Source organism: Myxocyprinus asiaticus, chromosome 15 (assembly GCF_019703515.2).
Source record: "Myxocyprinus asiaticus isolate MX2 ecotype Aquarium Trade chromosome 15, UBuf_Myxa_2, whole genome shotgun sequence".
Taxonomy (NCBI): Eukaryota; Metazoa; Chordata; class Actinopteri; order Cypriniformes; family Catostomidae; genus Myxocyprinus; species Myxocyprinus asiaticus.
In genome coordinates, this window is record NC_059358.1 from 3,963,142 (window position 1) to 3,976,396 (window position 13,255).

A 13,255-nucleotide genomic window follows, 5' to 3' on the forward strand; every position below is an offset into this window, starting at 1 on the left:
TCGGGTGAAAATCTTGATGAACGTTCATCATGTAAAATTTACATTTGAGAGTCACCCACTCTATATTAATGTTTGTTTTTTAATCACTGTGTGGAATCAGGGACCATAAGAAATACTGGCTGAACATTACTATTAAATATGTCATGAACTGTGTGTTTTAGTGCAAAACAATATTTCCTTTTATCATAATAGGAACTAGCCTGGCTTTTCAAGACAAATTGCATGCAAATATTATAAGTGGGAAAAAATATCAAAATATCGATATATTGTGATATTTTTCCTTGTGCTATTGTATCGATATTTGCAGGCCAAGTATCGATGATATAATTTTAAAAAAAAAATCACATTATGGTTATGGGAAATATTATTTCTCTTTGCCAGATCGATCTATGAAATCAACATCAGTCCCTTAGAGGGTGCAGTTATCATGCTATACACAATCACCCACTGTTACGAAAATGTATTACAATTTTACAGTAGTAACATTAACAGAGGTATTTTGACAAAAACTTTCTAAACGTTGCTATACTTTTAGGTGAAAACTATTAAAGTGTAGAGCCGAGGAGGGCGGGGCCGGGCTGGAATGACGCACGCCCGGTCCCCAATCAGCCTGATGGGTTTGTTTGAGCGTACCGCCGAGATCTGGGGCTAGCCGCTCGGCCAGTGCGCGGCCCGACTTATCCCACTGTTGTCCGGGGAAGCCCAGCTCGCGGCTCAACAACTGCCGGCGACGAGCCTCCTGGCTTACGGTGACTTGAAGAAAGCCATCCTACAACGGGTTGGTCGGAGTCCGGAAGAGAATCGTCAACTCTTCCGGAGCCTGAAGCTGGAGAACTCCGACCGCCCGTTTGCCTTCGCTCAACAGCTCCGCGACGCCTGCCGAAGATGGCTGCTAGCGGGGGACCACGGTGTCAATGGGATCATCGACCAGGTGGTACTGGAACAATTAATACATCGACTGCCAAAAGGGACGGCGGAGTGGGTCCAGTGCCACCGTCCAGCGTCGCTAGAGGAAGCCGTCCGGCTTGCGGAGGACCACATGGCGGCGATCCCGAGGGCGGAAGAGCCCTCATACTCTCTCTCCCCTCCCCCTGTGTTTTCCCCTGTCTCATCCCCCTCCCCTCTCTCCTCTCGTTCTGCTCTCTCCCCAGGGCCTGTTCCTGCCCCACGCAGGTGATGAGGACTTCAGCCACCGATACCAGCTCCCCGGGCGTGGGAGGCGACACCTCCCCCTACCCCGATGCCCCGCCGCTCTCCCTCTCAGGTGAAAGTGCGGGCGTGGCGCCTGGGCCAGCCTGCTGGAGGTGTGGGGATAATTAATAATTATGTGAACAACTTAATAATTACTGTAATAATTTAATGAACAACTTAACCAAGAACACACAAACATAACCACACACACAGGGCAGCTGCCTGTAATTCTCTCTCTCTCAAACTGTCGTCCCCGGCCGCCTTTATCCCTCGCGAACCCCATCAGGCTGATTGGGGACCGGGCGTGCGTCATTCCAGCCCGGCCCCGCCCTCCTTTGGCTCTACATATACTATGTGTATTGAAACTTTGTTGTAATAAATAATGATTTTAAAGTGTTTAGGCTACTACTGTATTCATAAATACTATAATTTATTTTTAGAAAGACTAGCTATATTGACCTTACCACAGAAATAAGGACTCATTATGGTCTTATATACTTATAGCTTTGCATTGTATGTACATGGATATTAGGAAATAAACTCGCCTTGTCTGGTAAACTGGCAATTTTATATTAATTTAACAATGCATTTGGTGATTTGGTAACAGTTCTCTGAAGTCCAGTGAAGATGAATGAGAAACATTGAGTGACATATCACAATAAATCGTAGTTTTAATCGCAATACACCAAAAACAAAGAATCACAATAATATCGTATCATGACCTAAATATCGTATTGCCAGTTACCTTGTGATTCCCACAAATGTTATAATGTCTTTTGACTTTTTCATATTCATGGTCATATTCAAATATATTGCAGTCAGGGACACAAATCAAATTTGAATATTAGGATTTTTCTCCTTTAGTGTGTTAATTGAGGAGCTCTCAGTTAATTCAGTCCATAAATTAGCATCATTAGACTCTAGTAAAATTAGTGAAATTGTATAAATGAAAAAATGTGTTGCCTTGTTTGTTTATTATAAACTTGCAGAGGAATTTTCTTTTCGTCTAAGTGCTTTTGCCCTTGTAATTAATTTTGGATGTATTTACAGCAAGAAACTAATTTCTTATCTAGTAAATGAGCAAACATCAGGCTTTCAGTTTGAGATTTGTAAAACATTTTGCCATGTTTTTCTTCTAATTGGCTTCAGCAGTAACTTTTGTGTTTGCTTCACCCCAAGTTCAACTCCATTTCCTCTGCGAGACTGTAGCCTTTCCACATTCTGTGCCAAGTTTAGATGGCAGGGGTTTAAGATGAATCGAGAAATATTTTTGCACCCAGAGGAGTTTGGGCCGAGTCCCAAGAGATCTGGGCTTGCAGGGTCAGCTAATCCAGTCCTGACAAAACTCTCCCCAAATCTAGATTGCCAAAGGGCAGAAAGAGAGATTCCTCTGAGATTCGTCAGTTGTTTGAGTTATCGAGAGTAGTTAACAAGAAATCATATGAAGAAGCAGATTTCACTGAAGGGTTATTGATTTTGTTATATTGTTCTTTTTAGATTAATATATATATATATATATATATATATATATATATATATATATATATATATATATATATAGTGCATTATAGGTTCTTCAATTTAGTGAATTGGTTCATATGGCCTTTAACAAAGCTAAAAGATGGTTTTCTAAAGAACCATGTAACTTTAAAAAGTTCTACTGTAGGAGCTTTTTTATGGAACCATAGGAATTTTAAAAGGTTCCCCTATTGTATCATTTGGAACATAAAAAGGTTTTTCTGTTGCATCATATAAGGGTTCTCCTATGGCATCACACATAACTTTAAAAGGTCCTCCTATGGCATTATATCAAGGTTCTCCTATGGTTTCATATAATGGTTCTCCTATAGTAGCATACTGAACTTAATAAAAATGTTCTCCCATGGCATCATATGGAACGTAAAAAGGTTCTCCTTTTGGCATCATTTGGAATTTCAAAAGATTTTCTGATGGTATAAAGGTTCTCTTATGGCCTCATATGGAACTTAAAAAAGCTTATTCTATGGCATCAAATGGACTTAAAAAAATATCCAATGGCATCATATCAAGGTTCTCCTATGGTTTCATATAATGGTTCTCCTATAGTAGCATATTGAACTTAATAAAAATGTTCTCCCATGGCATCATATGGAATGTAAAAAGGTTCTCCTTTTGGCATCATTTGGAATTTCAAAAGATTTTCTGATGGTATAAAGGTTCTCTTATGGCCTCATATGGAACTTAAAAAAGCTTATTCTATGGCATCAAATGGACTTAAAAAAATATCCAATGGCATCATATCAAGGTTCTCCTATGACATCATATAAGGGTTCTCCTAAAGAGAGTCTATGGCATTATATAAAGGTTCACCTATGGTATCATAAGGAAATTAAAAAGGTTCTTCTATGGCATCATATGGAACTTAAAAGATTCTCCTATGGCATTATATAAAGGTTCAACTATGACATCATATGGAACTTAAAAAGAGTTACCTATAGCAATATATAGAAGTTCTCCTGAGGCATCACACATCGGTTCGCCTACATGGCATTATATGTCACTTAAAAATCCTCTTGTGGAATCAGGCTGTAAATTCTTTTTGGTTCTACAGTAACTGGAACCTTTATTTTTAAGAATGTATTTTCAGCAGGACTACATTAGATTTAGGAAGGCAGGAAGTGCACAGACAGTGCATCATCTCAGAGTGAGATCTTAACCTTGAGTTGATCTGGAGCTGATAGATTGATTGCATTGTTTGGAGATACTTATCTTTACTCTTCATGTCCCAAGGGGACAGGAGTGTTGGTCATTCCAACCTCACCCTTGAGTCATGCAGATGATTTGTGAGCAGGCAAGATGGAGTAAAAGTGAAAAGAAAAGCTGAGCTTTGCATGTGGCAGATTCAAGGCAATCAGCTTAGAGGAAAAGAAAGTTATTCTTGTCCCTAAAGCTTCCGATTCGACTCTGCAGATAGCAGTGGGTGACAGGAGGACTCATTGATTACCTGTCCCAGAGCCCGTCTAATAGACATTCTCTTCCTCTGGCCGATAGCAGAGACTACAGCTAATTGACCTCAGAGCATCTGTGCTCTTAAAGGAAGGACAGTTTGTGAGAACGCTTTGAGCTCTGCATTGTGAGAATACACCAAGAATTTTTTTTTTATTTGTACCTTAACTGCATTTCTGAATAACAACATTAAGTGCACATGCTCTGCTTATTTATATTTTAAGATATCAATCGAATTGTACTTTCAATCAATTCAAGGATACTTTCTGGCTGTTTAAATGTTCACTTTTTTGCAACATGTATAATAAGTAGTCATTAAGCAGACAGTGTTATCCAAAGCAATTAACAGCACATTTATTTCAAGGGCAGTTTTCAAAAGCCATATTGGAATGGCTCTCCTGTGGTATCATTTGGAACTTGAAAACATTTTTCTATGGCATCGAATGGAATTTTAAAAGGTTCTCCTTGATATCATATACAATTAAAAATGGTCCTCCAATGGCATTATGTGGAACTAAAAACATTCTTCTATAAGCATCATTTAGAATTTAAAAGTTTATCCTGTGATATCATATGGAACTTATAAAATATTCTTCTATGGAATTATGTAGAATTTAAAAAGGTACTCCTATGATAACATATATCATTTAAAATGGTTCTCCTATGTCATCATATGGAAAATAAAACATTCTTCTATAGTATCATATGGAATTTAACATATTCTCCAATGATATCATATGGAACTTATAAACATTCTTCTATGACATTGTATGGAATTTAAAAAGGTTCTCTTATGACAGCATATAGATTTTAAAAAGTTACTTCTCTAATGAACTTCAAAGCATTCTACAATGGCATCATATGGAATTTAAAATGGTTCTCATATTACATCATATAGAATTTAAAAAGGTACTTCTATGATATCACATATAACTTCAAAACATTCTTCTATGGAATCATATGGAATTTAAAAAGGTATGATAACATAAACAGTACTGTACAAAAGTCTTAGGTGCATATATTTTTCACAAGAACATTTGTCTTAAAATGGTTATTTTATATAGCCTATTCTGCTTCTAGTTAATAGTAAGAAATCAATTTTAGATTTCAACATTCCGTTTGCAAATAGAATTGAATAAGAAGAGCAAGGAGCCCAACAAAAGATGGTATGGCCCCCACAGAGTCCAGATCTCAACATCATTGAGTCAGTCTGGGATTACATGAAGAGACAGAAGCAATTGAGGCAGACAAAGTGGATGGAAGAACTGTGGCACGTTCTCCAAGAAGCTTGGAACATCCTATCTGCCAACAACCAAGAAAAACGGTGTGCAGATGTACCTAGAAGAATTGGTGCTTTGTATGATGTTAATTGACAAATGAAAACTATGGCATTATTCTTTATCCTTACTATGCAACATTTTGCACAAGTGCCTAAAACTTTTGCACAGTACTGTATAATTTAAAATGGTTCCCCTATAGCATTATATGGGACTTACAGTGCATCTGGAAAGTATTCACAGCGCTTCACTTTTTCCACATTTTGTTATGTTACAGCCTTATTCCAAAATGGATTAAATTCATTATTTTCCTCATAATTCTACAAACAATACCCCATAATGACAATGTGAAAGAAGTTTGTTTGAAATCTTAGCAAATTTATTAAAAAAATAAACAAATAAATCACATGTACATAAGTATTCACAGCCTTTGTTCAATACTTTGTTGAAGCACCTTTGGCACCAATTACAGCCTCAAGTCTTTTGAGTATGATGCTACAAGCTTGGCACACCTATTTTTGGGCAGTTTCTCCCATTCTTCTTTGCAGGACCTCTCAAGCTCCATCAGGTTGGATTTTCAGATCTCTTCAGAGATGTTCAATCAGGTTCAAGTCTGGGCTCTGGCTGGGCCACACAAGGACATTCACAGAGTTGTCCCGGAGCCACTCCTTTGTTATCTTGGCTGTGTGCTTAGGGTCGTTGTCCTGTTGGAAGATGAACCTTCGCCCCATTCTGAGGTCCAGAGTGCTCTGGAGCAGGTTTTCATCAAGGATGTCTCTGTACATTGCTGCATTCATCTTTCCCTCAATCCTGACTAGTCTCCCAGTTCCTGCCGCTGAAAAACATCCCCACAGCATGATGCTGCCACCACCATGCTTCACTGTAGGGATGGTATTGGCCAGGTGATGAGCAGTGCCTGGTTTCCTCCAGACATGACGCTTGCCATTCAGGCCAAAGAGTTCAATCTTTGTTTCTCATGGTCTGAGAGTCCTTCAGGTGCCTTTTGGCAAACTCCAGGCAGGCTGTCATGTGCCTTTTACTGAGGAGTGGCTTTCTTCTGGCCACTCTACCATACAGGCCTGATTGGTGGAGTGCTGCAGAGATGGTTGTTCTTCTGGAAGGTTCTCCTCTCTCCACAGAGAAATGCTGGAGCTCTGTCAGAGTGACCATCGGGTTCTTGGTCACCTCCCTGACTAAGGCCCTTCTCCCCCGATCGCTCAGTTTGGCCAGGCGGCCAGCTCTAGGAAGAGTCCTGGTGGTTCCAAACTTCTTCCATTTACGGATGATGGAGGCCACTGTGCTCATTGGGACCTTCAATGCTGCAGAAATGTTTCTGTACCCTTCCCCAGATCTGTGCCTCGATACAATCCTGTCTCGGAGGTCTACAGACAATTCTGTGGACTTGCTCTGACATGCACTGTTAACTGTGGGACCTTATATAGACAGGTGTGTGCCTTTCCAAATCATGTCAAATCAACTGAATTTACCACAGGTGGACTCCAATCAAGTTGTAGAAACATCTCAAGGATGATCAGTGGAAACAGAATGCACCTGAGCTCAATTTTGAGTGTCATGGCAAAGGCTGTGAATACTTATGTACATGTGATTTGTTTCGTTTTTTATTTTTAATAAATTTGCAAAGATTTCAAACAAACTTCTTTCACGTTGTCATTATGGGGTATTGTTTGTAGAATTACGAGGAAAATAATGAATTTAATCCATTTTGGAATAAGGCTGTAACATAACAAAATGTGGAAAAAGTGAAGCGCTGTGAATACTTTCCGGATGCACTGTAAAACATTTTTCTATGTCATGTGGAATTTAAAACGTTCTCCAGTGATATCATATGGAACTTAAAAACATTCTTCTATGGCATCATATGGAATTTATAAAGGTTCTTCTATGATATATTGAATTTAAAAAGGTTCTATGACAAAAGGAATTTAAAGAGGTTCTCCTGATATGATATGGAACTTAAAGCATTCTTCTATGGCATCATATGCAATTATAAAAGGTTCCCTTATGATATCATATGAAACTTAAAAACATTCTTAAATAGCATTATGAAATTTTAAAAAGATTCTCCAGCCTGACCAGCTGAAAAGTACATAAAACCAGCAAACAGACCAGGCTGGGAGACCAGCAAAGACCAGCTAACCAACTTAGGGTGGATTAAGATTCTGCATGGTAAAATAAATATACAAAGACAAATATACAAATATACAGCCATGCAATCTCCTTGGACGAAAAAAAAAAATCATATAAGGGTTTTTCTTTAAAATCTCTTTACAATATTGTTCAGACTCTCACTAGTTTATTTAATTTAAGAAACAATGTTCAACAGTGTTGCGCATGCATTTCATAGAGATTTCTTTCTTTCTAAAAGTCAATACAATTCCCACCACAGTGTTATTTCCAGCACATCTCAAATTCTGTATTGTGTTTAATAGAATTCTGTAGTGCAACTGACGGTGATGGAAATTACATATTTAACATTTTTTACATTTTATTTTATTTTATTTTTTATTTTTTTTACCATCTCAGCATTCAAGAACCATCTTAAACAATCCACACTAAATTCATTTACTATTTAACAAATTAAATATACTGTAGATGCGCTAGCATCTATACTTCTCCAGCCACTTTGAGAAATTGGCAGTATGATATTGCAGATGTTGTTGACTTTTGTATGACAAATTGCTTGTGATGTTCCACATTTGTAAGTCGCTTTGGATAAAAGCATCTGCTAAATGACTAAATATTAATGTAAATGTGAAATTGTTTGGTGTGATGGAAATGAAGCCACAACTGTGGAACAGTCATAATTAAAAAAATAAATACAATTGTATAGAATCGTTTTCACACAATAAATATTGAAATGGTTTATGTTTATTTTACTCTTTGTTTAGATAATCATTGTTTTAAACCTGTAATAATTTGTAGATTTTTAAAATGTAATAATGAAAGTCTGGGTCTGGGACAAAGCTAAAACAATAAAAAAAAAAAAAAAAAAGAGTGGAAACTGTTATAGCAGCTAAGGAAGGACTAAATCCCTATTAATACCAAAATAAATAAAAATTACACGTTGAGGTGTCCACATACCTTTCGCTATAGCATGTCTTCCTATATGGGCCAGACATAACTACCAGTGACATTTTGTCAATAGCTAATAAATTGATTTTTGTAATCAATAACAGGCCATTGTCGGAGTTCATCTCGCAAGATATCTTCTGAAATATTGACTATTCAACCTGGCGTTTCATTCAATGCAGTCGCTGCCTGACCGAATCAAATTAGGCTGCAGATTTAAGTGAAAGAGTCTGACAAATGCCTGCCCGACTCGACGCATGGCCTTTGGCATAATCACACTTTACATTTGGATGGGATCCTGTGCAGATAGCATTGCCATTAAACTCATCATCATTAATTATGGCTCTGCTATCAATACACAATTATCTCCACTGTCGTTTGTGCTATGGGGCAGGAGAGGGTAAGAAGCCAGATGATCTCTGAAACTTTGGCATTCGAAATGGTGGCATTTACCGTAAGAGTTTCGTTCAAACGTAGCTTACCAATAGCGTGTAGCACATTTGACGTCTATAGTTTGGCAAGGAGATCATGATTGCATTATCTTCTTTTCCCAGGTGGGAATAGGGCAGCTGTGCCCTTGAACAAAAACACTTAACCTGAATTGCTTCAGTAAACAGCCTGTGTAAATGGATCAAGAGGAAAATGCAGCCTCAGGGTTGCCCAAAGAAAAATGCTTTTGCTCAGAGGTTGCTCCTTCATAGTTCAGGAGACTTAATGGAGTTCTCATTTGCATTTCACTTAAGTAGGAGAAATAAAATTAGACACAAATTAGACAACTGTTGACACACTGTATGAGTATAGAGCTATAAAACTGATGTGGATTGTATACTGACCTGCTAAGGCAAAACGCAGTAACAATACATTTGGTCAAAACTGAGTTATGAATGAAATGGTCTCTAAAACTATGATCTCTCCTGTGACAGACTAGCCTGATCTCATTATTATACATAGCTATTTGTACATTAATAACTGTAACATTTAAATGTACATTTGTTTAAGCTTAGATGCAAAAATGTACAATATGGACGTTTTGAAAGCATATAAAACGTAAATTTTTTAACATATTTACAGCTTTCGAAAAGTGAAATATTAACGAATCCATTACAAATATATTTCAATACACTAACCCATTGTAAATATATATATATATAAATTGTTTATTATATAATGGAACAAAATAAAGATATATATTTATTTAATTTTTACTGTTTTATAGATATTTTAGATACCTTAACCTACCCAACTGCATCCGATATGCTCCTTGATGGCATACAATAGCTTTGTTTGAGGTAGAGAGTGGAATTTAAGTTATGAATTGCTGGAAATCTTCTTCTGATTCACTATGTGAAGGCTCTGTCTGTTTCATTCAAACCTGAACATGACTGAACACGACATGTCGCAATTAGTCACGAGACACGTGAGGGCCAATGAGCATTCATAATTGCTGCCATAAAACCTGTGTCATAATGCTTCTTGAGGCGACAGTTTTTTAATTATGAAAACGAAACCAATGTCGGTTGACTGTTACAACGGGCACTACAGCGAATGGTGGAGATCGCTGAATAAAAGGCTTGAATTCGGGTTTATTCCTTACACAAAGCTACCTGAAGATTTGGATCACAGCGAACGAATAAAATTGATTACTTTTATAATTTTTTTATGGTGCTTTTGTGGTTTATTTATTTATTTTTTGACATATTCTGAAAACTCCTTTTGTGTCTCTTGGCAAACAAATCAAATTTAAATGCTTAATGAATGATTAAAATATTGCAAACTTTTGGTTAAAATGATATAATCCTTTAAAATGTTAAATAGGGCAGCGGAAATCACACAGAACCAACTGAAACCGTTATAGCCTAATGTCAAATTAGGTAAATGCATCAACTGTGTTAAATAAATGTGATGGCATTTAACATTTAACTAATCTCATGATTTTTATATTCATGATTATAAATGCAAAAAAATTAACTGATTAATTCCAGTAATTCAATGTTCATCTATTTAATCAGTATATGTAAACATTTGTATGTTTCTAAAGGTGTTAATACATATCACGATGGCATTTTAGATGCTGTCAATACGTCAGTATTGTATGTTTTGGTATCTATGCAACTGTGAGAAAATGTACATTTACTAGAACCAAACTTTACGTAAGAATATACGAATTCTCATGAGATCACGTTGGACATACAGGTTGAACTCAGCCATGCTCAGATTCAGAGAAAACAGAGAGAGACTATTTTATAATCCACATTTGGCTGCAATCGAAAAACTTTAAAGCTGTTGGTGTAGTTACTGCATTTGATTTTGGAGAGCAGAATAGCTCAGATAATGCTCTTAAGAGAATTTGGTGAGAAATGTTTATATTGTCCATAGTATTCATTTTGAAATCTCAGACTTTTGATTGAAGAATACTGACAAATATGAACACATTTTGAAACATTGTTGAGATCTCTTCTGAATTGATATGCTAGTGTACTCTTAAATAAACTCAAAGTAAACTTTGTCAACTTATAAAATAAAAATAAAAGAAAAGAACAGAGTTTCTCTTCCAGTAAAATTTACCTTTTTTTTTTTTTTTTTTTAAACATTTATTCTTGTTAAACATACTGTTTTACTTAGAAATGCATCACATTGGGCCTGGGTAGCTCAGCGAGTACTGACGTTGACTACCACCCCTGGAGTCGTGAGTTTGAATCCAGGGCATGCTGAGTGACCGGTTGCTAGGGAGGGTAGAGTCACATGGGGTAACCTCCTTGTGGTCACGATTAGTGGTTCTCACTCTCAGTGGGGTGTGTGGTGAGTTGTGTGTGGGTCGCGGAGAGTAGCATGAGCCTCCACATGAGCGATCATGCACAGTGAGCCATGTGATAAAATGCACGGATTGACGGTCTCAGAACTGAGACTTGTCCTCCACCACCCGGATTGAGGTGAGTAACCGCGCCACCAAGAGGACCTACTAAGTAGTGGGAATTGGGCATTCCAAATTGGGAGAAAAGGGGATACAAAATAAATATAAAAAAATGCATCACATTATAGAATTAAAATGGGTTGCAAACAGGGCTTCACATTTTAATCTCATTGTAGTCTAGGAGAAACAACTGAAATATTAAAGAGAGCTCATTTGTGATTTTTCTTTCCTACATGTGGGAGCTATCCAGGGGAATGTCAGCCAACTCAAGAGACTGTTTATAATTTAAGAGATGATTTTATAGATGACAAAGTGGAAGTGGGACATTATTCATTTACAGAAAGCGTAAAAGGAAAATATTCCAGAGATGGAAGAATTGAGCACAGATGTTCATACCTTCCCAGAGATCAAGAAGAAGACATTTCTTTTATCTTGGCTGATTGTCTTCTCAGCATGTCCTTTTATATAGATCCAGCCATCCCTAATAAAGACAGTTAAAGAATGGAGACTGTACGGATTGTTTTCTATGGGTCTGGCAAATCAAGTCAAGCCAAATCTAAATAATTATGTCAATTTGGAAAGAATCAGATGGATAGAGCATCATATTTCTCATTAAGATTATTATTATTAACATGCTTTTTTCAGTTGTTTCTTCTATGAATGAATGTGTATATATGTGCGTATTTTTAAAGACCCATATTATAATATCACTATAATATGACTTAAATATTATAAGTGGGCTGGTTTGGCATAAAATCTCAGTGCTGGCAATCAAAAGGTTGCTGGTGCGACCCCTGCAAGAAACAAGTTGTGACCTTTCACCAGTGAGTACACTTGAGTAGGGCAGGTAATCTCCAGGTTCTACATATGATTTTTAATTTTTTGAAACATCTACTGGATATGATGCCGTAGGAGAACCTTTTAAAATTCCAGATGATGCTAAAGGAGAACCTTTTTAAATTTGATATGATGCCATAAGATAACCTATTTAAATTACATTTGATGTCATAGTAGAACATTTTTAAATTCTATATGATATCATAGGAGAACCTTTTTAAATTCCATACGATGCCATAGAAAGATGTTTTAAGTTCCATGCAACATAGAAGTACCTTTAAGTTCTATATTATGCCATAGGAGAACCTTTTTACATTTCATATGTTCCACTAAAATTTTTTTAAAGTTCCATAAAACATAGGTGTACCTTCAAGTTTCATATGAAATCATAGGAGAATCTTTTTAAATCCCTTATGATGCTACATCCCAGGATGTATTTGTTTGTTTGTTTCTTTGTCAACTTCTTTGTTTAATTACATCTATGGATGTATGGCATTGGCCTTATTGCAATTGGAGATTTTGCCCGCTTTGTGCTGTGGTTTTCCTGTTTTGTTGTCCCCTCTCTCTCTCTCTCTCTCTCTCTCTCTCTCTCTCTCTCTCTCTCTCTCTCTCTCTCTCTCTCTCGCTCTTCCTCCGTCCTCCTTGCAGGCCGATTAACATCAAGTGTCTGCAATGATGATTACCAATCACTCCCCTGTCTGGATTGGTTGGTGAGGAGAGGGAAACAGGATAAATCCCAAGCAGATCTTCATGCAATAGAGTTTCCCTTTTCCCGTCTCAGACAGTTGTGGGATTGCTGTTATCCTGCTACATAATGTTGTAGTTGTACATTGCTGTAAATATTGAGTTGAAGGTAACTATTGTTAAAGTTAACCTTAATCATTGTGTAAATAGTAAATGCTAGTTAAGTGTGGGAGTTGTAGGAAGGTGGGTGCTGTTTTTGTTCAACCTTTTGTCTTTTCTC